Raw genomic sequence first — 23,626 nt, forward strand, 5'->3', positions numbered from 1 at the left:
CGTAGGTGACCTTGATCATGGCGCTGCCCAGGACAGTGATGAGCTCTTTGGTGTACTCAGTTTCTTGTGGATGGGGCTCAGGGCTGGTCTGAGTGCCTTGTTGCACCACAGTCTCTCAAACATCTTTTTACTCATGATGGATTGGCTAGCGCCAGTGACCATTTTCCATGGCTATGGGTAAGCCATTCAATTTTACATTTAGCATTATAGATGGACATTTGGTCAAAAATGTGTGCACCCCATGCACTTCAGCATCTGCCTCCTCTGAGGCTCGAAATTGCTTTGATCCACCATGGACGTGGTGGTTAGCAGGTTTTGCAGAGCTTGCAGCTCATCTGCAAGCTCATTGGAGGTGCCCCATTGTTCCACAGCTTTTGCAAACATATCCTTTGAAGCGGCATGAATAGGCTGAATGGAAGCCTCCACAATGCCAACAAGGTGTGAATTGCCTTGCATTCATCCTTTGTTGTGGAATCTGAGTCATCTGAGTCACCTGAGGCCTGCTGGCAGTTGCAGACTCGTGGTTTCTGCCCTGTACATTTCTGCTTGCAAACACAGTTCCAGTTAATTTATGAACATTGCTAGCACTTGTGTGCTGAGAGATTTGTTTCATGTTATCACTGGTGGACATAAATGCCTGAGCTATCGCAATGGCCTTACTGAGGGTTGGTGTCTCTACAGTCAAAAGTTTTCGTAGGATGGTCTCGTGGCTAATGCCCAGAACAAAAAAGTCTCTGAGCATCTGCTCCAGGTAGCGATCAAACTCACATTGTCCTGCAAGTCGCCTTAGCTCGGCGACGTAGCTCGCCACTTCCTGACCTTCAGATCGCTGGCACGTGTAGAACCGATACCGCGCCATCAGCACGCCCTCCCTTGGGTTAAGATGCTCCTGAACCAGTGTACACAGCTCCTCATATGACTTATCTGTGGGTGTCACCGGAGCTAGATGATTCTTCATGAGGCTGTAGGTCGGTGCCCCGCAGAACGTGAGGAGGACCGCTCTCCTTTTTGCAACGCTTCCTTCTCCATCCAGCTCGTTGACTACAAAGTACTGGTCTATCCGTTCCCAGTCCTCACCCTCCGAGAACCTCTCCAGGATGCCCACAGTTTGCTGCATCTTTGCGTTGGATTCGTATACTCGTCGCAGTTATTGTGTTCCTAACACAGATGAGACTGCGCACAGGGAGGTTAAAGTAACAGTGACCTCAGTCTTTATTAAGACATTCCAGAGTGAGCAACAGGCCTTAGGGGGCCGGCTTATAGAGAGTGCTCCCAAGGGATGCTAGGATCCCTTGGGACTTCAGGGGATGCGCTCCCTGGTGGCGGAACATGGGAGTGCATCCTTTACAGATACACAACAGAGAATTCCACAAGTTCACCACTCTCTGGGTGAAAAAGTTTCTCCTCATCTCGGTCCTATGTGGCATACCCCTTATCCTTAGACTGTGACCCCTAGTTCTGGACTTCCCCAACATCGGGAACATTCTTCTTGCATCCAGTCTTGTCATAATTTTACATGTTTTTATGCAATCCCCTCTCATTCTTCTAAATTCCAGTGAGTACAAGCCTAGCCGATCCAGTCTATCTTCATATGTCAGTCCTGCTATCCCGGAATTAGTCTGGTGAACCTTCGCTGCACTCCCTCAATAGCAAGCATGTCCTTCCTCAGATTAGGAGACCAAAACTGCACACAATACTCAAGGTGTGGTTTCACCAAGGCCCTGTACAACATCCCTGCTCCTATACTCAAATCCTCTCGTTATGAATAAGGGGTAAGCCATTTAGGACTGAGATGAGGAGAAACTTCTTCACTCAGAGAGTTGTTAACTTGTGGAATTCCCTGCCGCAGAGAGTTGTTGATGCCAGTTCATTGGATATGTTCAAGAGGGAGTTAGATATGGCCCTTATGGCTAAAGGGATCAAAGGGTATGGAGAGAATGCAGGATAGGGGTACTGAGGTGAAAGATCAGCCATGATCTTATTGAATGGTGGTGCAGGCTCGAAGGGCCGAATGGCCTACTCATGCATCTATTTTCTATGGTTCTAAGTTTCTATGAAGGCCAGCATGCCATTGGCTTTCTTTACTGCCTGCTGTACTTGCAGGTCTACCATCAGTGACTGATGTACCATGACATTCAGGTCTCGTTGCACCTCCCCTTTTACTAATCTGTCACCATTCAGATAATAATCTGCCTTCCTGTTTTGGCCACCAAAGTGGATAACCTCACATTTATCCACATTATACTGCATCTGCCATGCATTTGCCCATTCACCTAGCCTGTCCAAGTCACCCTGCAGCCTCTTAGCATCCTCCTCACAGCTCACACTGCCACCCAGCTTAGTGTCATCTGCAAACTTGGAGATATTACATTCAATTCCTTCGTCTAAATCAGTAATGTATATTGTAAATAGCTGGGGTCCCAGCACTGAACCTTGCAGCACCTCACTAGTCACTGCCTGCCATTCTGAAAAGGACCCGTTTATTCCTACTCTTTGCTTCCTGTCTGCCAACCAGTTCTCTATCCACATCAGTACATTACCCCCAATACCATGTGCTTTAATTTTGCACACCAGTCTCTTGTGTGGGACCTTGTCAAAAGCCTTTTGAAAGTCCAAATACACCACATCCACTGGTTCTTCCTTATCCACTCTACGAGTTACATCCTCAAAAAACTCTAGAAGATTTGTCAAGCATGTTTTCCCTTTCATAAATCCATGCTGACTTGGGCCGATCCTGTCACTGCTTTTCAAATGCGCTGCTATTTCATCTTTAATAATTGATTGCAGCATTTTCGCCACTATCGATGTCAGGATAACCAGTCTATAATTCCCTGTTTTCTCTCTCCCTCCATTTTTAAAAAGTGGGGTTACATTAGCTACCTTCCAATCCATAGGTACTGATCCAGAGTCCCTGGAATTTTGGAAAATGACCACCAATGCATCTACTATTTCTCGGGCAACTTCCTTAAGTACTTTGGGATGCAGACATTCAGGCCCTGGGGATTTATTGGCCTTCAGTCCCATCAGTTTCCCTAACACCATTTCCTGACTAATAAGGATTTCCCTCAGTTCCTCCTTCCCGCTAGACCTTGATTCCCTAGTATTTTCAGGAGGTTATTCATGTTTTCCTTAGTGAAGACAGAACCAAAGTATTTGTTCAGTTGGTCTGCCATTTCCTTGTTCCCCATTATGAATTCACCGGAATCTGACTGCAAGGGACCTACATTAGTCTTCACTAATCTTTTTCTCTTCACATATCTATAGAAGCTTTTGCAGTCAGTTGTTATGTTCCCTGCAAGCTTACTCTCATACTCTATTTTCCCCCTCCTAATTAAACCCTTACTCCTCCTCTGCTGAATTCTAAATTTCTCCCAGTCCTCAGGTTTGCTGCTATTTGTGGCCAATTTATATGCCTCTTCCTTGGATTTAACATTATCTCTAGTTTCCCTTGGTGGCCACGGTTGAGCCTCCTTTCCTGTTTTATTTTTACGCTAGACAGGGATGTACAATAGTTGTAATTCATCCATATGATTTTTAAATGTCTGCCATTGCCTATCCACCATCAACCCTTTAAGTATCATTCACCATTCCATCCTAGCCAAATCATGTCTCATACCATCGTAGTTTCCTTTCTTTAAGTTCAGGACCCTAGTCTCTGAATTAACTGTGTCGCTCTCCATCTTAATGAAGAACTCTACCATATTATGGTCACTCTTCCCAAAGGGGCCACACACAACCAGATTGCTAATTATTTCTCTCTCGTTACACAAGACCCAGTCTCGGATGGCCTGCTCTCTAGTTGGTTCTTTGACATATTGGTCTAGAAAACCATCCCTTATACACTCCAGGAAATCCTCCTCCACAGTATTGCTACCAGTTTGGTTTGCCCTATCAATATGTAGGTTAAAGCCACCCATGATAACGGCTGTACCCTTATTGCACGCATCCCTAATTTCCTGTTTGATGCCATCCCCAACCTCCCTACTACTGTTTAGTGGACTGTACACAACACCCACTAACGTTTTCTGCCCTTTGGTGTTTCGCAGCTCTACCCATATAGATTCCACATCATCCGAGCTAATGTCCTTCCTTACTATTGCGTTAACCTCCTCTTTAACCATTAACGCTACCCCATCTTCTTTTGCTTCCTGTTTATCCTTCCTGAATATTGAATACCTCTTGATGTTGAGTTCCCAGCCTTGGTTACCCTGGAGCCATGTCTCCATAATCCCAATTCCATCATATCCATTAACAGCTATCTGCGCAGTTAATTCATCCACCTTATTACGAATGCTCCTCGCATTGAGACTCAGAGCCTTCAGGCTTGGTTTTTTTACACACTTCTCCATCAAACAGCTATATAAAAATTACAGCTGATTTCAAGTCATTCAGATATATTTTGGACCTAAATAATAAGTAACTGTAAATGTGAAAGTGTCACAAAATATAACAACAATATGTTTTTACTGAATTTGTCAATACTCCTGCTAATATCTAGCACTTGACTTGCCACTGTAGTGATAATATATTAAGATTCACTCACTAGAAATATATTAATCAATAATGTAGTGAAAGTTATAGATAAATGATTAGATAAAAATGAACATATATTAGGGGCAGGGACTATTTTAGCATATAGTTAAGGTAAGTAAAGACCCTGATATATATATTTGTCTCAGACCAACTTTTGATATTAGATCAAGTTTATTGTCTTGCATGTGAAACAATATCCTATTGTTATACATGAAAAAATGATTTATGTTATTTATGAAAAGGCAATATGAAATAATATTGTATTTGCAAAAGATTGAAAAACATATCATTTTTGTGATTTCAAAATAAAAGTAGAGGAACAGCAACAAGACGCAATTGGAATTAAGATGAACCAGTGTTCTGGGTGGTTTACAATACTGTGATGATGATTGGAGTATTGCCTCGTCAGTGATCTGATATACTTTAATAACAATTTATCCCTTATTGGTTATTAACAACAAAACAGTAATGTGTATGGAACATATATTCCATTAATAATTGCAAAACAAGCATATATAACATAGAATTAAAGACACTAGCAATACCTAATCACAGTAAAGTTGAGAAGAAGAGGCAGAACCTTGTTACTAAACCCTAAAGTAAATGCAACACTTGGTAGCAAGACATCAGCAATGATAATGACAATTAAAAGAATATCTGTAAATTTGAGTGTTGATTATGTCAAGAATCAGAAAGGATGGCATCATCTTGAGTACTCCTGAATAGAGAAATGTGTTATGATTTTTCTTTCTTGTAGGCAAAGTCTGCACAATGCCTTTCTGTACATGACAGCAAAAAGAACAAACAAATTCTCTTTCAATTGATAGGGGACCTCAGTGCTGTTTAGAAGCAGATTTTTGCTGCCATCTCCTGGACAGAGGTTAAAATAATTGTGAGAGTCCGATCAAGGCCTCAAAGAAATAAAATAGAATAATTTTACACTTACATATTAATTTAGACTGTTTTGTGTCAGCCTCGACAGGTGTATTTTTCATTGGTCTTTTTTGTAGATGATGAAAATATCGTGTTCAGTTTTTCATAACAAGTGGAAGAATATGTAGCATTAGCCTGGATGATGTGGAATCGGTATGGGTGGAGCTATGGAATACCAAAGGGCAGAAAATGCTAGTGGGAGTTGTGTACAGACTACCAAACAGTAATAGTGAAGTTGGGGACAGCATCAAACAAGAAATTAGGGATGCGTGCAATAAAGGTACAGCAGTTATCATGGGCGACTTTAATCTACATATTGATTGGGCTAACCAAACTGGTAGCAATGCGGTGGAGGAGGATGTCCCTGAGCGTATTAGGGATGGTTTTCTAGACCAATATGTCGAGGAACCAATTAGAGGGCTGGCCATCCTAGACTGAGTGATGTGTAATGAGAAAGAACTAATTAGCAATCTTGTTGTGCAAGGCCTCTTGGGGAAGAGTGACCATAATATGGTAGAATTCTTTGTTAAGATGGAGAGTGACACAGTTAATTCAGAGACTAGGGTCCTGAACTTAAGGAAAGGAAACTTCGATGGTATGAGACATGAATTGGTTAGAATAGACTGGCGAATGATACTTAAGGGGTTGACGGTGGATAGGCAATGGTAAACATTTAAAGATCACGTGGATGAACTTCAACAATTGTACATCCCTGTCTGGAGTAAAAATAAAATGGGGAAGGGAGCTCAACAGTGGCTAACAAGGAATATTAAGGATAGTGTTAAATCCAAGGAAGAGGCATATAAATTGGCCAGAAAAAGCAGCAAACCTGAGGACTGGGAGAATTTTGTAATACAGCAGAGGAGGACAAAGAGTTTAGTTAGGAGGGAGAAAATAGAGTATGAGGGGAAACTTGCTAGGAACATAAAAACTAACTGCAAAAGCTTCTATAGCTATGTGAAGAGAAAAAGATTAGTGAAGACAAACATAGGTTCCTTGCAGTCAGATTCAGGTGAATTTATAATGGGAAACAAAGAAATGGTGGACCAGTTAAACAAATACTTTGGTTCTGTCTTCACGAACGAAGACACAAATAACCTTCCGGAAATACTAGGGGACCAAGGGTCTAGGAAGAAGGAGGAACTGAAGGAAATCCTTATTAGGCAGGAAATTGTGTCAGGGAAATTGATGGGATTGAAGGCCAATAAATCCCCGGGGCCTGATAGTCTGCATCCCAGAGTACTTAAGGAAGTAGCCCTAGAAATAGTGGATGCATTGGTGATCATTTTCCAACAGTCTATCGATTCTGGATCGGTTCCTATGGACTGGAGAGTAGCTAATTTAACACCACTTTTTAAGAAAGGAGGAAGAGAGAAAATGGGTAATTATAGACTGGTTAGCCTGACATAAGTAGTGGGGAAAATGTTGGAATCAATTATTAAAGATGAAATAGCAGCGCATTTGGAAAGCAGTGACAGGATCGGTCCAAGTCAGCATGGATTTATGAAAGGGGAATCATGCTTGACAAATCTTCTAGAATTTTTTGAGGATGTAACTGGTAGAGTGGACAAGGAAGAACCAGTTGATGTGGTGTATTTGGACTTTCAAAAGGCTTTTGACAAGGTCCCACAAGAGATTGGCGTGCAAAATTAAAGCACATGGTATTGGGGGTAATGTACTGATGTGGATAGAGAACTGGTTGGCAGACAGGAAGCAGAGAGTCAGGATAAACGGGTCCTTTTCAGAATGGCAGGCAGTGACTAGTGGGGTGCCACAGGGCTCAGTGCTGGGACCCCAGCTATTTACAATATACATTAATGATTTAGATGAAGGAACTGAGTGTAATATCTCCAAGTTTGCAGATGATACTAAGCCTGGTGGCGGTGTGAGCTGTGAGGAGGACGCTAAGAGGTTGCAGGGTGACTTGGACAGGCTAGGTGAGTGGGCAAACGCATGGCAGATGTAGTATAATGTGGATAAATGTAAGGTTATCCACTTCGGTGGCAAAAACTCGAAGGCAGAATATTATCTGAATGGTGGCAGATTAGGAAAAGGAGAGGTGCAACTAGACCTGCGTGTCATGGTACATCAATCATTGAAAGTTGGCATGCAGGTACAGCAGGCGGTGAAGAAGGCAAATGGTATGTTGGCCTTCATAGCTAGGGGATTTGAGTATAGGAGCAGGGAGGTCTTACTGCAATTGTGCAGGGCCTTAGGGAGGCCTCACCTGGAATATTGTGTTCAGTTTTGGTCTCCTAATCTGAGGAAGGACGTTCTTGCCGTTGAGGGAGTGCAGCGAAGGTTCATCAGACTGATTCCCGGGATGGCAGGACTGACATATGAGGAGAGACTGAATCGACTGGGCCTGTATTCACTGGAGTTTAGAAGGATGAGAGGGGATCTCATAGAAACATATAAAATTCTGACGGGACTGGACAGGTTAGATGCAGGAAGAATGTTCCCGATGTTGGGGAAGTCCAGAACCAGGGGACATATTCTAAGGATAAGGGGTAAGCCATTTAGGACTGAGATGAGGAGAAACTTCTTCACTCAGAGAGTTGTTAACTTGTGGAATTCCCTACCGCAGAGAGTTGTTGATGCCAGTTCATTGGATATATTCAAGAGGGAGTTAGATATGGCCCTTACGGCTAAAAGGATCAAGGTGTATGGAGAGAAAGTAGGAAACGGGTACTGAGGTGAATGATCAGCCGTGATCTTATTGAATGGTGGTGCAGGCTCAAAGGGCGAATGGCCTACTCCTGCACCTATTTTCTATGTTTCTAAACCACCCCCAGGTGCTCCACTAATCCAAATCTGGCAGATTTGGGCTCAAAGAGAACTGAATACTAGGCTCCGAATGATTGACTCTAACCTCAAGATCTGTGGAATTGAAATTAAATTCAAGTGAACAACGTTTATTCGTAAATAAAGGGAAGATGCAAGTGTTGGCAAAGGTTTGGAATCAGGTGTAGATCCTAAAGCTTAGAAATTGCTGTTCGAGATATCTGCAGACAGACACTCAACATATTCAGATTACATTTTAGGAGTTATTAACCGATTTGTTTAAATGGATAAATGTCTCCATTAAAATAGCAGAGAAAGTAACATCATACAAGTGCGCTAAGTGTTCATCTCGTATCAGTAATTACTAGCTTTCAAAGTTTTCTGAAAGATTGCATTACTTCCAAGTTCTGCCGACTAATTTAAACATAAAATTTCTCAGTTAATATTTTGGCAAATTCTTCTTCAAGGTGACCGATATCAATACAAGTTGAACCTCCCTTATCCAGAACTCCCTTATCCGGAACCACCCCTTGTCCAGAACCATTCCCGGCCACTGGGTGGCACATGCGCAGAACTCCAACATAAACAAATTGAAGTCCTTCCTCGCTGCCGACTCCCGCAATCGCTGGTCTGATCCCACGATCCACCGCCCACCCCATGATCTCTCTGCCACACTCCCAGCTCCAAGCCAGCCAGCCCCGATATCCCCTTGCTCAGTACCTGTACCATCCAATTTAACGTGACCACCTCTCGTCCGGAAAAATCCCCTTATCCAGAACAGGCCAAGTCCCGCGTGTTCCGGATAAGAGAAGTTCAGCCTGTACAAGCAAAGGAAGACTATTTGAGCTCTTATACTCCATGTCAGCATCGAGCATTAGCCAGATGTAAAGCTTCTTCTACTCTCCCAACTAAAAAAGGGTCTGAAGAGCATCCTTCCAGTGTCAGTGTAAATTTTGCAATTTCTCACAATGGCCACTTTTATGATTTAGATTTGCTACTTTAGTTTCAATTTTCACTCAGTTGTGTGCAGTTTTGTGAACTGGATTGAGGCTATCCAAACACATTGCACTGTGGAATCCTTACATTCAGCAACGAAAGGCTTTCATCACATCACTCTGACCAGATTTGCACCCACTTTCACTCAGATATGTGCTGAACACCATTTCTCATCACTGCAAAAGTGGTAATATAATTTCATCCTGAACTTAATTGTCTTTCCTTCTTGGCTTAAATGATGCTGTTCAACTGAAAAGATGAAACTTGTACATGTCGAGCACATGAAATTGCTAGTTCATGTGACCTTTAGAGACCCCAGTATTATCCTCACAGTAGGTGGAAATTTATTTTTCACGCAGAAGCCACTAATTGAAAATTATGATATGATTCATGGTGCACCAGTCATTACTATGCTGAACATCAATATTAATTAATTAGAAATGTTACGTTAATTCATTCAATAAATGTAATGTCTGCCAATGTACAGAGAAAGAAGCAGCCCTCCTGATGTGTTGTTAAAAAATTAAATAAGATGGTCGGCCTTGTTTGTTCAAGTACTTCGAAAAATTAATGTTCATAGAGTTGTAGATTTATGCATTATATTTTACTGATTTATACAGTCTGGAAACTCAGTACAGATATTGTTCAGTTAAACTATCTTAATTGAAACAAAGCTGGAGATAATTTCAGTAATTCCAGGATCTAGTGCAAGTATGAGGGAGCGTTATGTCACTATTGCTCTCCGGTTAATTATTTTCACTATATTATTTATTAAATAGTCCATAGTGGGGTACCGACCACAGTGAGTTGGACTTCTCTAACCCTGTTTGCGAAGTGTATCATAAAATCAAAACTGACAAAGGGCTGCAGTGTAATGTCTACATATACTACTCTGCATAATTAGAGCAGTTCAGAATAAGTAAGTTCAACTACTCTGTAGTACAAAAATGAATTATGTTATCATCTTCCTATTATTGTCCGCTACTGCTCTTTATTTATTTTTTGTTGCATATTTTATAGTCAGATTTGATCATTAATTCTCTCTCCCTTTTAACTTATGCTTCCCAAATATTACATTACATGCATCATTTCGTGGTCAAGAGGACAAGCAGGTAACATATTTCCAAAGCTCTATCAATGCCATTGCATAACTTAGTTGCAAGTTGGGTTGTAATAGTATAGAACAGACCATCACCAAATTGCTTCATTTCCTTTTTATCAAAGAATTAAACAATGTCTTTTGAACCAATCAGTTGATCAGAAATTGCTAAGGGTGATGATGCTGAGAAGTTCCTCAGCGCAGTGTCCTAAGCCCAACCATCTTCAGCTGCTTGATCAATGGCTTTCCCTCTATCATAAAGTCAGAAGTGCTGATATTCTCAGATCGTTGCATAGTGTTCAGTTCCATTCGTAACTCCTGAGATAATGAAGCAGTCCATGTCTGCATGCAGCAAGACTCAGGCTGATAAGTGGCAAGTAATATTCACGACACACAAGTGCCAGGCAATGATCATCTCCAACAAGAGAGACTAGCCATCTCCCTTTGATATTTAACGGGATTATCGTTGCCAAATCCCCCACCATCAACAACCTGGTGGTCACCAGGGGATTTGCAGGATCCGCAAGATCCTGCAAATCCCCTGGGAGGATAGATGTACCAACATCAGTGTTCTCGATCAGGCCAACATTCCCAGCATCGAAGCACTGACCACACTCGATCAGCTCCGTTGGGTGGGCCACATCGCCCACATGCCTGATTCAAGACTCCCAAAGCAAGCACTCTACTCGGAACTCCTACCTGGCAAGCGAGCCCCAGGTGGGCAGAGGAAACATTTCAAGGACACCTTCAAAGCCTCCTTAATAAAGTGCAACATCCCCACCAACACCTGGGAGTCCCTGGCCAAAGATCGCCCTAAGTGGAGGAAGAGCATCCGGGAGAGTGCTGAGCACCTCGAGTCTCGTCGCCGAGAGCGTGCAGAAAACAAGCGCAGGCAGCAGAAGGAGTGTGCAGCAAACCAGATTCCCCACCCACCCTTTCCTTCAACGACTGTCTGTCCCAACTGTGACAGAGACTGTAATACCCGTATTGGACCATACAGTCACTTGAGATCTCAATTTTAGAGTGGAAGCAAGACTTCCTCGATTTCAAGGGACTGCCTATGATGACGATGGTCAGCATTGACCAGAAACTTAACTGGACCAGCCACATAAATACTGTGGCTACAAGAGCGGGTCAGAAGTTGGGTATTCTGTGGCGAGTGACGCACCTCCTCACTGCACAAAGCCTTTCCACCATCTACAAGGCACAGGTCAGGCATGTGATGAAATATTCTCCACTTGCCTGGAATAGTGCAGCTCCAACAACACTCACGAAGCTCAACACCATCCAGGACAAAACAGCCTGCTTGATTGGCACCCTATCCACCACCTTAAACATTCACTCCCTCTACCACCGGCGCACCATGGCTGCAGTGTGTACCATCTACAAGATCCTGCAAATCCCCTGGGAGGACAAACGCACCAACGTTAGTGTCCTCAACCAGGCCAACATCCCCAGTATGACCACACTTGATCAGGTCCGCTGGGCAGGCCACATTGTTCACATGCCAGTCATGAGACTCCGAAAGCAAGCCTTCTTGGAACTCCTTCACAGCAAACAAGCCAAAGGTAGGCAGAGGAAATGTTACAAGGACACTCTCAAAGCCTCCCTGATAAAGTGCAACAGTCCTACTGACACCTGGGAGTTGCTGGCCAAAGACCACCCTAAGTGGAGGAACTGCATCTGGGAGGGCGCTGAGCACCTCGAGTCTCATCGCCGAGAGCATGCAGAAATCAAGCGCAGGTAGCGGAAAGAGCGTGCGGCAAACCAGTCCCACCCACCTTTTCCCAAAACGACTATCTGTCCCACTTGTGACAGGAACTGTCATTCTCGTATTGGACTGTTCAGTCACCTAAGGACTCATTTTTAGAGTGGAAGCAAGTCTTCCTCGATTCCGAAGGACTGCCTATGATGATGATGATGCACTACAGCAACTCGCCAAGGCTTCTTCCACAGCACCTCCCAAACCCATGGCCTCTACCACCTAGAAGGACAAGGGCAGCAGGCACATGGGAGCACCACCATCTCAAAGTTCCCCTCCAAGTCACGCACCATCCTGACTTGGAAATATATCGTCATTCCTTCATCATCGCTGGATTAAAATCCTGGAACTCCCTAACAGCACTGTGGCAGCACCTTCACCTCACGGACTGCAGCGGTTCAAGAAGGCGGCTCACCACTATTTTTTCACAGGCAATTAGGGATGGGTAATGAATGCTGGCCTTGCTAGTGACGCCACATCCCATGAATGAATAATAATTTTTTAAGTCATTTCAGCAAACACAAATGTTCTTTTACCCATTTATTGGATCGTTCTGTCTAGCTTCCCTGTCCATAATGTATATATCTGGATAATTATGTGATGCCTAGTCAATTGTATATTTGCGTGTAACAACATTAAGTTTGCCTACTTCAAATGAAGTAAGTCATTAGAACAGGATACTAAAAAAAATGGAGATCTTGCAACATCTGTTGATCGATCAGATCAAGGCTTATTTTTAACTTCCTGCTTGAGGACGATATTATGCGGATATCAAAAGTGGTACAAGCTGATTGAATTTGTCTTGCCAGTAACCAGGACCTTGTTTTTGAAGGCTGAAAAGACTTTTTGTTTATATCTAAAAATATTTCCTTACCAAGAGCAATTTATCCATAATGGATTTTTTCTTCTTTTTTGTTAGGTGTTATCCACTTTAGTTTTGCCAAATATTTGGCCTCTCTGCTTTAAGTAATATTTTAGCTATTACCAGTCTTTTAAAACAAAAACTCTGATCTTTGGTTAATATCTGCCAATCTGAGGTAATAACAGCATGAGATGATGCATAATCCAGTGAATTGAACAGTGCAAGTAAATTTAATTATTAAACCTCAGGTCACACTTCTGTAAATTCCACATTATCAAAAAAGTATAGATTTCAGACTGTAGAGAACAAAGAAGGAAATAACTTCCAGTTATATACTATAAAATGTCCCAGTAGCATGGATCTGCAGTAGTAACACTGTAGGTGTATGTGTTTGTGTGTCTGTACACATTTATGTATTTTTATTTTTTTCTTAAAGTACCTGAAGCACAGATTGTTCTAATCAGAACAAAGATTAAGGAGGGCTTGAATTGGATATTTGAAGTCAAAAAGGTGGAAGTTTGAAATCTTTTCACATTAAATTAGAAGCAAAAAATAAAAAGGATTGGTCTGAAGAACAGGTAACAATGGACTGAAAAAGTTAAAGGAAAATTTCACTGCACAATTTATGGCATAACCCACCACCTGTTCAAGTGATACTGAAGCTTGAGCCTTTAATGAAAGGAGTCAGAGTTTTGGCCGGGCTTTCTACTTCGGTGCTCACCAGCCCGTGATTTTTCTGCCCAATCTCTTTAAGGAGATGAGAAGCACAGAAGCAACAAACTCCAGCCATGATTTTTAAAAGGGAGTAAATGGATGTAGGTTTAAATCCAAGGTAACATAAGAATGGATATGGCTGTAATAAATGGTTGAACACACTTGAAGGGTTGAATGGCCTATTCCTGCTCTTATGTAATGGGGAGGGGATTTGACCCTAATTTGTTTCAACTGATATTACCTTGGTCATTGATCTGAAACAAAATAAGTTTAATTTAGTATAGAAGTAATTCATAGCGATGGCCAAGTAAGCTCTATAGCTTTCTAAAAGACAGTTTCCAGTGTTTCAGAGTCATGGTCATATCTTCATTACAATGGAATCCAAGTTACCACGTTGCTTATGACAGATTATGAATTAATTTAGAAGCTGCCTTTCAAATTTTATACCTGTAGGTGGCATTATTGTTTCAGCAGATGGCAACACAAACATCAATATCAAAGTGTGAACAGCCCTATATCAAATGGGGCTATTATTAGTACTGAAGATATAAATAGCCACCTATATTGATTCAGTATTAAAAAATATTTACTAAATCAATTCCCAGTAATTAATCACTTACACCCTTTTTTTAATAATTTGCAAAATTCACAAAAGTATTTTGGATGGAATTTTGTGACAGGGTTGGTAAAAAATCAAATAATGCAAATAGGCTACATGGTTATATGAAATGTTATGATAAAGGAGCCTTTATTAGATTGTAATAATGCACTAATAATGCACTAATTCATTAACAGCAGCATTAATCTCTTTTTCGATTGTATCACTCTCTGTACAATGTTAAATTGGGTGATTATTCCCCTGAACAGTTCAGGTGGATAAACACTCCAAACTATGGCACAAGCTATATAAACCACACAAGAAGCTCCTTCCACAGGGCTGTGCTCATGGAGTGAAACTCGAGTGGGAAAGAAAATCTTCCTTCATACCGACAGCTGGGGCACTGTACCTGTGCACTCTGTCATCGCCTAGACACCTTTAATTACCAAACATCTGTTTCACGTTTTAATTCTTGAAAGAAGAACGAACTTTGTCTGCACTCCATGTACGAAAGAGAAAAAAAATCCAAATTTATTATACTGTACTGAAGGTTTGTGCACCGGCCATTTAAATGGTTGTAGTTCCTACGAAGAGCAAAACAAATTTCTCACGCACAAAAACCCTTCATACTTGTTATGAGGACTTTGCATTATTTTGATCCATTGGATGGTACATTAGTTAAGTTGCTTTTGTGTGGTAATTGCATGTATATGAAGCAATGTTTGCTTGAAAGGGGAATTCTGGTCATGGGGATGCAATATGCTTTACTCCGTTTTCACAGAGGATGGTTTACTGATGCGATCAGCAATCAAAATGATCACATCACTAAGCAAAGCGAGTGCTCAATCTGTCGATATGTAGTTCAGAAACAGTGGAACAAAGACAAGTGGGGATTTTTAACTCTTTGACTCAACCTTCCAAATGTATAATGGCCTTGCAATAGTGAGCCAAGCTGTTCATACAAGTTGATCACGGCATGTGCAGCATCAGCAGGACTTAAAGTGCCTAGGGTTTCACCATGTCTGAGATCCGACAAAAAACATCCCTTCAACATATGCTATCCTCCTCAGTCCCAGTGTATGCCTTGATTTTGAAACGTAACCCTGTTACAAATCAAAACAATGTGATAGACGATAGACAGGGGAACGGTGCCTCAGAATTAGACTGGGTCACTCCTCACTAAAGTGTGGCATTTTTCACTTTTGTGTTATGTCTAAAGCTTTATTTAAAATTGATGTATGTAACCATGTTAAAGCTTAGAAACATTTTCGGAAGACTCTGCACTGAAATACAGATTTCCGAAAATAATTTATTTCACAGGAGGCAAATGTATCCTTTGAATGCAGAACACAGATATGGAAAACTAGCGCTTCAACAATGATAAATGGCTGGCTTCAATTTAATAGAATTTTCTGAACATCACACTGTGATAAAGGACAAGACTAATATTTCCATTATGCATAGTGTTGCCACTTGCAGTAATCCACTGGTCAATCATCAGCTATACATTCACTTGGTTACTCTGGAGCAAGTTATTGAAAGCAAAATAACTTTACTGCTACCTTAAATCACCATTTCAGTGGTAAAAATTACCCTCACCGTGCAAAGCTGAAATCCCTATGGGGCGTACGCATTGTGTTTAAACTGAATCCTGTGAAATAATACAGAAGCATCTTTTTCATGACATGACTACACATTACCAGTACTTTGAAATGGCACTCATTCACAGAAAAACACAAAAACTGAGACACAGGAACAGTCCAGGATTAGAATAGATTTAATAGTAGCTAACAAGATTTTTTAATCTGAGTCACTGGAGTAGTAACATTGATTTAGTAAAACAACTTTTGTATGTTTATTTCCCTCAACAAACATCAACGGTAAAACTGTATACAATCAATGGAATTAATGCTGATCAACAAAAGTTGGAAAATCTGTATCTTCTTTCCAATTTATTTTCCAATAATTAGTTATCAGGCCGTCATTAATCAATAGCCCAATATGTTAAGTATAGTCCTAGCCTTTCTCTAAATCTTGTGTGGCCTAGCAAGCCACTCAGTTGACAAAATCAGCACTGTGCAAGTAACTTCATCACACAGACTGTAGTGGTTCCAGAAGGCGGTTCACCACTACCTTCTCAAGGGCAATTAGGGATGGGCAATAAATGCCGGGCTTGCCAGCGGCACCCACATCGTAGGAACGAATAAAATTAAGCTGGGGAAAGGTGTGGGGGCATTTATTGTTCAGAAAGTCAGTTAAGTTGTTCAGATGATTTCACAAACTCGCAGAAGGCGGCTCAAGACATTTACAGTCATCTTATTTGTGAGCTCATCACCCTGGATTCAAACTCTCACCCTTTGGATTTGTTCATGTGTGTTTGCGCTTATCAAGGTTAGTGGTGGGGATTGGAACACTTTTGGGCAGCCTGTGTCACCATCAAGTGCTCCCAGGTCAGGTGTACCATGGTTAGATAGTAAGTTATCCTCCCTCCACTCAACCCCAACAATGTGCCTCAGCTCCAATTCAGAAGAGCACCCTCTGCTGCGCAAGTGATGCATTTCTTTATTTCTGACACTAGCCATCTTGTGGCTTCTCTGAGCAAGAATGCCGATTTAATGGCAATTTTGTGCTATAGGTCTATTCGTACCAAGAACTAGCTGGAGACTGTCTAAACTTAACTCCCAAACAAATTTAATGTAGTACTGTACCCTACAGCTAGCCAATTGATGAGACACTACATCATCCAATGCCTGTTGTTTTATAAATCATATACAAGGCTTTAATGCTATTTTCCTAATTTTGTTTGTTGATTTTAAACTTTTCATGACTGACCAAGAGTGTACGGAAATGTGAATGAATCACAATGGTAGTGCTTTGTTTGGCATTTCACAAGAGCATCTTTGCTGCAGAAATATCTGATCATATGATTCATAATGAGGAACTTGGGTAAAAAGTGATTTGGGAACAAGCTGACAAGAGCTTTGAGTGCCTTTTGTATGCTACAGGCCAGAAATTCCATCTGGATTAATAACTGGGACCGATCTCCAGTCAGGGGACTGGAAGTCAAAGCGGAACCAAATTGCGTCTGGATTGTGCCCTGTTGTCTTTTGTTCCAGTCATTTTCTGTTTGGAAGGATTGTGGGCAGATCTTCCACCCAACTCTCATGTCAAGGGGGTAAGACAGAAGGAGTTCCCAGGCTATCCCTGGAAATTTCACCCTTTACATCCTTAAAAGGCCTTTGTGGAAAGGAAGTCTTTTGAAAGATCGCAAACCCTAACTAAACTAAGGTGATCAATCCCACAGAGGATTAATTATTATGTCTTGAGGCAAAATGGCTCCTTTTGGAGTTGATGACTGGTGAATATTATGTTTATCTTTGGTCTGGAAAGGTTAAGAGGAACAAGCGCCCTTGCAAGCATTGGTGGTCTTCTCTGAATTGGGAAATGACCACATCCCCATAATTTGGGAGGTGGTGAGGGGAGAGGCAGCCTAGCATGTAGACGGACAGGAGTTCCACTCCGTCATTCTTCCACCAGCAGACCAGTACCCATAAAAGTGTGGGCCCTGCAACTTGACTGACTGGTTATATTAGAAACAGCTGTGGATTAACCCTTTGAACTTCAATCTAGTTCAGTACTTGCATAGGTGGAGGTGAACTAGTCAAGGTACAAAATGGAGGTCAAATGGAAAGAAGATACACATTTGTTCAAAAGATTATACAATAAAAAGTAATGCAAAGCAGATACAAATAACCTACATATTAACTTATTTGGAATCCACACAGAACTGTTAGAGTCAGTTATTGGTGTCTGCATTAGCTTTATATTATCAGGGTATTAGTTTGTTTGTGTACTTTTGTATCTCTGTACAGAAACAAACATAAAAAACACATAAACAATCACAAGGTTTAAAATTGCATTTATTCCATGAAAACTGAAGTTCTCCAATATATGACTGCATACAGGATCTGATCACAATCTGCACTGCTTAAAGGGTATTGGAGGAGTACAAAGTAAACTATATTTAAGAATTTAGGAAATGCTTGAAGGAATGTATTGTCTATCATTGCAATAACAATGCAGTAAATTATCTGTTAATATAACAGATTTTAGTTTGATAATTAATAGTATTAGTGTTAATAGTATTACACTGTTCAACATTGCTCTAGTGCCCTCTTAAAAGGGTACATGGGATACTGATAACAATGTAGTGACATCAAAACAAAGTCACCAAGTGCCCTACATGTTGGTTTATGTCCCCTTACATTTATGAGGAAATATATTTCATTAATAGAACAATTTGTTGTTAGTCCTCCACCCACTTCCACTGTCACATATTAGAGCAATTACTGCCCTAGAGAATAATAAAGTTACAGAATTACTGTGCGATCATTTAAAACAATTACTGAGACACATCACACAGTTTGCCTCCCCTACAATTTCTATGTAATCTTTTCGAATTTCCTCCCATGCCCTCCCCCAATGGCTCATGCTGGAGACATTACTGTAACTGAATGTAAAGAAAGGAAATTGAAAATAGTTTTTGTACATAAAGATCTATTCGTCGACAGTGAAAATATATTTCAGGCATTAATATTTTCCCAAATTGTGCTGCATGTATAGCAGTAGCGTTCTTTAATAGCACACCAACACTGCACACATGGCAACTCTGCTAATAATGCAGTTTGGGGTTTAGCTGGCTCTGCTGCATGTTAGCTTCGAATGATAGGCGTCCAGTTACCTCTTTTGTAACTTTAGAAATTTCACTAGCGGTCACCAGCTGGTGTAGAGATACGTGCATGCATTTCAGTTCATATGTGTGCAGCTTTGCTTTCTCCAATTCAAGATAGTCTGTGATCAGGCAGTATAACTGGGCTGAGCACTCACATTCTGTTTGGGTAGTCTGGTGTTAAATAGGTTGCTCCAGGAGCACGGTGCTCCAACACAGACCCATGACCTCCAGGTGCTATTCTTCCCGGTTTCGGTTTGCTGCTGCCGTTGCCCATGAGAAGCTCTTACCATTAAGGGGCAAGTGGCAACTTGACAGCAGCTTGTAAGAGTGGTGATAATGTGGGTCTGTGATGCTGTGAAGTCTCTGGTGGTCACCAGCTTTATGTTTGTGAGGCGCACTGACTGCATGTCTGGTATTGATAGCACTCTTTTCGTACAAAACAAGCTTTAGAAATACTCCTGATAGATGACCACTTAGTGCAGTGCAACTGGGACATTAGATACTGAACATTAACAGGAACTGGCTGGGAGGAGTTACAGTGCCAGACGAATGAGAGAGTTGGAATAACATCAGTCGATAGTCTTTAACCCAATGTGCTTCACAGTTTTAACATGTCAACGGTGATCAGTACTTTAAGTCAGACACCTCACATTAGCAGCAATCCTCCCAGATGTCTTCAAAACTTTGTTTAAACAAACAAATGAAAATATACCTTTTTTTCCAATGATCTAATTTTCACAAGACTTTCTGATAGTGTGTTTCTCCCTTTGTCTGAAATCAAATTTGCCTCAAAACGATTTCCTCTGAATCCAATGTAGGAGTTTGGGCACAATCTTCATGAAAAAGCATTTGGCAAATCTTTTCTTTATCAGCTTGAAGCACTTGATGCAATGACAAAAATACAGTCAATGCATCATTGCAGGTGTGTGTGTGTGTGTGTGTGTGTGTGCGTGTGTATGTGTGGGTGTGTGTGTGTGTGTGTGTGTGTGGGTGTGTGTGTGCGCGATATCACGGTCCTGAAAATGATACCTCTTTTCTGTTTCTTCTTCTTCCCCAAACAAAAAAGTTTACCAAACATACTTTCTTGTGAAGGCTGTTCTTCTTCGAAGGGAAATTAGATAGCAGTCTGTCTAATTACAGTGCTGGAGAGAGAGGATGTTCTGGAGGAGTCAAGAACAGAATCAATTTGATTGCAGTTAAGAAACAATAAAGGTGCCTACACTGCTACATATATTCTATAGGCCACCAACTAATGGGAAGGATAGAAAGGAGCAAATTTGCAGGGAAATTACAGAGAGTTTTTGGCTGAGGTATTAAACGAAGAAGAAGACACTGCTAAAGTCAGTGAAGGAGGAGGTAGGTGAGATACTGGATGGGATAAAAATTGATAAGGAGGAAATACTAGAAAGGCTGGCTGTACTTGAAGTAGATAAGTCACCAGGCCTGGATGGGATACATCCTAGGATGCTGAGGGAAATAAAGATGGAAATTGCGGAGGTACTTGCCATAATTTTCCAATCCTCCTTGGATACAAGGGTGGTGCCAGAGGGCTGGAGAATTGCAAATGTGACACCTTTGTTCAAAAAAGTGTGCAAGGATAAACCCAGCAACTACAAGTCAGTCAGTTTAACCTCAGTAATGGGGAAGTTTTTAGAAACGATAATCCACGACAAAATTAACAGTCACTTGGACAAATGTGGATTAATTAAGGAAAGCCAGCATGGATTTGTTAAAGGCAAATAATGTTTAACTAATCTGATTGAGTTTTTTGATGAGGTAACAGAGAGGGTTGATGAGAGCAATGCGGTTGACGTAGTGTACATGAACTTCCAAAAGGCGTTTGATAAAGTGCCATAGAATAGGCTTGCCAGCAAAATTGAAGCCCATGAAATAAAAGGGACAGTGGCAGCATGGGTATGAAATTGGCTAAGTGACAGGAAACAGAGAGTAGTGGTGAACGGTTGTTTTTCGGACTGGAGGAAGGTATACAGTGGTGTTCCCCAAGGACCACTGCTTTTCTTGATATATATTAATGACTTGGACTTGGGCACAATTTAAAAATTTGTAGATGATACAAAACTTGGAAGTATAGTGAATAGTGAGGAGGTTAGTGATAGACTTCAAGAGGACATAGACAGGTTGGTGGAATGGGCAGACATGAGGCAGATGAAATTTAATGCAGAAAAGTGCAAAGTGATACATTTTGGCAGGAAGTATGAGGAGAGGCAATATAAACTAAAGGGTACAATTCTAAACAGGGCGCATGAACAGAGAGACCTGGGGGTATATGTGCCCAAATGGTTGAAGGTGGCAGGACAGGTTGAGAAAACGGTTAAAAGAGCATAGGGGATCCTGGGCTTCATAAATAGAGGCATGGGGGCTGAAATTCAGCCTTCCAAAAAGACCGCTTACCGCTGGAAAGCGACGGCCAAGTGACGGAGTCGAATGGGCACCGATTTGCGGTCGAATGACCACCGCCAGTGAAATTCATCTCGGGGGGTTTTCCAGCGGTCCCCACTTCTGCACCACTGCTGCCGACCCGTCCTAAGTGCGTAATCAAAGCGCACACCGCCAATCTCCCGCATCTTTATATAAATTCACCTGCAAAAATCTTCCTCCCGCCACGCGGTGCCCCGACAGCTTTTTCTGTCGGTGCACTGCATTTTCAGTGTGTGCGACATGACTGCGCGGCGCTCATTCAAGGGGAGGGCGCACTGCCGTGGCCGCCATGTTTTATTTTGTCATCCAACTGCCAGGTCGGGCTGACAATTATGCCTCCGGGTTCGGCCGGACCGCCAACAGGCAGCCTGGCACCCCCTCTTGGGTACCAGGCCACTGACCCAGCCGAAACCTTCCCTGGTGGCCCACTGGACCGACCTTTTAAGATGGCGAAGGTTCTTCCCTTTAAGTGAAGGGGACAGACGTGGTGATGCACACGCGTCATGACATCATTCGCACCAGGCTGATGACTGATAGCGGCGGAGACTCTATCCCGCCTCCACTTCCGCCCCTCTAGAGTGCTCACCGCCCCATTTCCACCCCCATTATGACCGGCTTCCGGCCCACTCCAAAAAAATTGCCAAAAAGCTGAAATTCGTGAAAGAGGCCACCTCATCACAGCGACGTTAGGTGCGACCCATTTCGGGCGGACCTGAATTTAGGTCCTGTAGAGTACAAAAGCAAGGAAGTTATGATGAGCCTTTATAAAACACTGGTCTGACCTCAACTGGAGTATTGTGTCCAATTCTGGACACCACACTTTAGGAAGGATGTGAAGGCCTTAGAGAGGGTACAGAAAAGATTTACAACAATGGTTCCAGGGATGAGGTGACTTCAGTTACGTGGATAGACTAGAGAAACCAAAGTTGTTCTCCTTAGAGCAGAGAAGGTTGAGAGGACATTTGATCGAGGTGTTCAAAATCAAGAGCGGTCTAGACAGAGTAGATAGAGAGAAACTGTTCCCATTGGCAAAAGGTGTAAGAATAAAAGTGTTCAGTAATGATAAAATTGATTCTGTGTATGTATAAATGTTAAAAATGTAGATTATACGGAAAGGCTGCAGTGTTGAAACAAAATGGAAGCTCACAGACTTCCAGCATGTCCTGTTTGTATATTGTCTTAATTGGAAAGCTATTAACCTAATCAAGGGATGGCACTGGGTCCTCCAGACAGACACATGTGTGAGGAGAGCCAATAAGGAACTGCCCTGGAACCAAGATCCAATCCTGAGGCTTCCTGAGAAACATGGCCGTAAGAGGTATAAAAATTCAAGCCAAAGATTGCTCTGTCTCTTTTCTTAAGCACACGGCAAAAGGCAGGACCTCTCTCTACGGACAAAAGAGCGCGCCATGTGCTTTGCCAGGGGGAAGTAAATTATGCCGTTTTTATTGTAACCTCATTGTATCTGTTGTAACTAAGTTGATCTGTAGGATAGCTGACGACTGCTGATAGATATGCATGTGTGTGTGTTTAATAAACTATTCCAAACTGTTTTAAAAGAATCAGTCTTGCTGTCAATTTAATGCCAGAGATTTAGAAATCTTACAAAGGGTCAAGAACCAGAAGACACAGATTTAAGGTGATTGGCAGGGCACCTAAGACGACATGAGGAAAAACTTTTTTTACACAGTGAGTAGTTTGGATCTGGAATGCAATGCCTGAGATGGTGCTGGAGGCAGATTTACTTGTGGCTTTCAAAAGGGAACTGGATAAGTACCTGAAGGGAAAAAAAATGCAGGGCTACGGGGAAATGGCAGCTAGGTGAGACTAGCTGAAGTGCTCTTACAGAGAGCTGGCATGGGCTCGATGGGTTGAAATGCCTCCCTTTGTGCTGGAACCATTCTATGATATCAATTTCAAAAAAAGATAATAAATGGTTTATTATCAATGAATTTTTGTTCAGGAACATGAGTGTGACATTAAAGACCCACATTAATTTCTCTTTGCATCATGAGAATGAAGAGTTGCCTTGTATTAGCATGGAACCTAACCTCAGAACCAGGACAAAAAGGATTGAACCCACTGCATCACCTAGCAGAACTCATTTCAGTTACTATATGTATACCATGTTTGCAGATAACATCATTGGCACTAATGCAATCAACTGTCTCCCA

Source organism: Pristiophorus japonicus, chromosome 8 (genome assembly GCF_044704955.1).
Source record: "Pristiophorus japonicus isolate sPriJap1 chromosome 8, sPriJap1.hap1, whole genome shotgun sequence".
Classification (NCBI taxonomy): domain Eukaryota; kingdom Metazoa; phylum Chordata; class Chondrichthyes; family Pristiophoridae; genus Pristiophorus; species Pristiophorus japonicus.